This window comes from Nicotiana tabacum, chromosome 2, assembly GCF_000715075.1.
Source record: "Nicotiana tabacum cultivar K326 chromosome 2, ASM71507v2, whole genome shotgun sequence".
Lineage (NCBI taxonomy): Eukaryota > Viridiplantae > Streptophyta > Magnoliopsida > Solanales > Solanaceae > Nicotiana > Nicotiana tabacum.
The window spans coordinates 25,007,983-25,012,150 of NC_134081.1; positions in this window are offsets into that span (position 1 = coordinate 25,007,983).

The window sequence follows — 4,168 nt, forward strand, 5'->3', positions numbered from 1 at the left end:
AGAGTATGGTAGTTTGGCATATCTACCGGTAGTAGAGAGGACACTAGCCGTAGATGTTCAGGCCTTAGCCAATCAGTCTGTTAGATTGGATATTTCGGAGCCCAGTCGGATTCTTGCTTGAATGCTTTCTCGATCTTATTTTTATGAGCGCATGAACATCAGTATGACGACCCTCATTTGCTTGTCCTTACGGACACAGTATAGCATGGCAATGCCAAGGATGTTTCTATCGGAGATGACGGTGTGTTGCGGATACAGGGCCAGTTATGTGTGCCTAATGTAGATAGGTTACATGAGCTGATCCTTCTGGAGGCCCATAGTTCATGGTACTCCATTCATCCGGGTGCCGCTAAGATGTATCAAGATTTGAGACATCACTATTGGTGGAGGAGAATTAAGAAAGATATATTGGAGTATGTGGCTCGATGCCTAAATCGTCAGCAGTTGAAGTATAAGCATCAGAGGCCAGGAGGTTCGCTTCAGAGACTTGAGATTTCCAAGTGGAAGTGGGAACGTGTTATCATGGACTTCATTGTTGGGCTCCCACGGACTTTGAAGAAATTTGACATTGTATGGGTAATTGTGGATAGGTTGACCAAGTCGTCTCATTCCATTTCGGTGGTTACTACCTATTCTTCAGAGCAACTGCTCAGATCTATATCCACGACATTGTTCAACTTCATGGCGTGCTGGTATCCATTATCTCTGACCGAGGAACGCATTTTACCTTGCAATTCTGGAGAGCCGTACATCGTGAGTTAGGCACACAGGTTGAGTTGAGTGCAGCATTTCACCTACAGACGGACGGGCAGTCCGAGCACACCATTCAGATATTAGAGGATATGATGCATGCCTGTGTTATAGATTTTGGGGGTTCTTGGGATCAGTTCTTGCCACTTGTAGAGTTCGCCTACAACAACAGCTACCAATCGAGTATTCAGATGGCTCCTTATGAGGCCTTGTATGGGAGGCGGTGTCGTTCTCCAGTTGGTTGGTTTGAGCCGGGTGAGGCTAGGTTGTTGGGCATAGATTTGGTTCGAGATGCCTTGTACAAAGACAAGTTAATCTAGGATCTGCTTCGTACAACACAGTCTAGGAAGAAGGGTTATGCCGATCAGAGAGTTCGTGGTGTTGCATTCATGGTTAGAGAGAGGGTTTTGCTCCTGGTTACACCCATGAAGGATGTGATGAGGTTCGGGAAGAAGGGAAAGTTGAGCCCTAGGTATATTGGTCCTTTTGAGATCCTCGATAAAGCGGGGGAGTTGGCCTACAATCTTGCATCGCCACCTAGCTTATCTGTAGTTCACCCGGTGTTCCATGTTTCCATACTTTAGAAGTATCACGGTGATCCTCCCATGTTTTAACTTTTAACTCAGTCTAATTGGAAAAGGATTTGACTTATGTTGAGAAGCCGGTGGCCACTTGGACATGTAGGTCCGAAAGTTGAGGTCAAAGAACATTGCTTCAGTGAAGGTTCAGTTGAGGGGCCAACCAGTCGAGGAGGCGACTTGGGGGACCGAGCATGATATGTGTAGCCGTTATCCTCGTCTTTTCATCACTTCAGGTATGTCTCTATACTCATTCGAAGACGAATGTTTGTTTTAAGAGAGGGAGGATGTAATGACCCAGCTGGTTATTTTGAGTATTTCATCCCCATTCCCCTATTTATTACCTCCTCTATGTTAAATTTTAGTTATGCGACTTTCTTGGGTGGTTGGGTTGGTTATAGATGAGTTTCGGTGTGAAATGGGATACTTAGTCCCAAGGTTGGAAGCTTAAGTTGAAAGAGTTGATCAGAGTTTAACTTTTATGTAGACAACTCCGAAATGAAGTTTTTATGGTTCTGATAGCTCCGTATGGTGATTTTGGACTTAGGAGTATGTCCGAATATTGATTTGCAGGTTCGTAGGTCGTTTTGGCTTGAATTGGCAAAAGTTGAAAAGTTGAAGGTTTGGAAGGTTAAGAAGTTTGATCGAGAGTTGACTTTATTGATATCAGGTCTGGATTTTGGTTTTGGAAGTTGGAATAGGTCCTTCGTGTCATTTATGACTTGTGTGCAAAATTTGAGCTCATTCGAGGTTGGTTTGATATGATTCAGCGTTAGTTTTAGAAGTTGAATATTCATGGATTCAATAGGTTTGAATTGGGATGTGATTCATAGAATTGATGTTGTTTGATGTCATTTTAGGCCTCGAGTGGGTCCGTTATGTATTTTGGGACTTGATGGTATATTCGGACGGGATCCCGGGGGCCCCGGACATTATTCGGATTGATTCGGGCTCATTTTGGACTCAGAAGGAATTGTTGTTGCAACTGAGTTTCTGGTGTCATTACAGTTGCGGTGGGCTTGATTGCAGGTGCAGCTGGGAGATCGCAGAAGTGAAAGAGGTTGTCAAGGGGAAAAGTCACAGGTGTGGACACATGGACGCAGGTGCTCACTCACAGAAGCAGAAATTTGTCCGCAGAAGCTGAACCCGGGCGAATCTTGAGGGACCGCAAATGCAGTCAGGCTCCGCATCTGCGTGCCGCAAAAGAGGAATCCAGAGTTTAGTTGAGGCTGCACCTGTGATGGATATTTCCGCAAGTGCGTGTTGCAGATGCGACGGTGAATTCGCAGGTGCAGAACACCTGGGCAGAAAAGGGTTAGAGTCGAGGGTTTATTTTATTTTCCACACTTTGAGTTAGAGAGCTCAGTTTTGGACGATTTTGGAGGGAATTTTTAAGGATTGGATCGGGGTAAGTGATTTTGACTCATATTTACTTATTATTCATGAATCCATCATTGTTTTTATCATTTAATTATTGTTTTGAATTTGAAAAATTAGGATTTTTGTGAAAACTTCCTAAAATATAAATTGAGGATTTAAAGGTCTATTTTAGGTTGGAATTGGATTATTTTAGTATGGTTGGACTCGTTATTGAATGGGTGTTCAAATTTTATAAATTTTGTCGGGTTTCGAGGTGCGGGCCTGGGGTTGAATTTTTGATTTTCTTTAAATATTTCAACTTTATTATCCAGAATAGTTTAATATTGTTTGTATTTATGGTATTAAGTTATTTTGGCTAGATTCGAGCCGTTCAGAGTTGGATTTCTGCGGAAAAGATTTACTATTGGGTTAATTTAGCTTGTTTGAGGTATGTATTTTGACTAACTTTGTGGGGAGGAGGGACTATCCCTTAGGATTTGGATTGATTATGCTATTTGTATTATGTGAAAGCCATATACACAAGGTGACGAGTGGGTACACGGGCTATATGTGGTATTTGATCGGTTTACGCTATTTAGACTCTTTTCATGCATTTAATTGAATTACCATAACATGTTATATCTTTCATTGTTAATCTACCCTTACATGTGTTGGCATACCCTTGCATGCTTTATTTGACATTGTTAACACTTGCTCTATCTCTTACTTGCTATTTTACTCTTACATGCTTTAGTTGAAGTTATTGCCTTCTTTAGTGTCTTGTTAATTCTATAATTATTGAATTACCTTACTTGAAGTTATTATTTCATGGAATATCTTCTTGTTGAGTTATTGGTGTTGAAAGTGTAAAAGCCGTTATCACATTGAGGCAAAGTTATTAAAATGTTGAGATATCCTTGTTGTTGAGCTATCTATTTTTACTCCATTATTGTTGAGATTATTGTACACATTGTGGTTGAGCCATGGGCTATTTATTATGAAAATATTGGTATTGTTTATTCTTTTGACAAGTTATGGAATATGGGCACTTGTGGTACGAGTTGTTATCATGTTGTAATATTGATGCGTATGTGGCGGTATAAGGATACGAGTTAATGTGCATGTGGCAGCATAAGGTGGGATTTATGTGCGTGTTACTAGTAAGGGAATTACTTGAAGCCACGCGGCGAAATACGATGGGCTAAAGTGCGTGCAACTATTCGGGAAAAATATTTTCAAAACTATCTAAATGTAAGGCTCACGTTGCGGTATAAGAAAAGATTATGATTATGATTGTGAAATGAGGTTACGAGGCGGTAGTTCGATTGTGATTCTTGTTGTTATCTACCACTTACCTCACTCGTATTTGTCCGTATTGTTTTCTTGATGTCCTGATTATGAGTTTCTTCCTTGCTGCCTTATTTGCTTTAAATTCAATCGTAACTTACCTTGTTGTATTGCTTTATTGTCACTATTCCCGC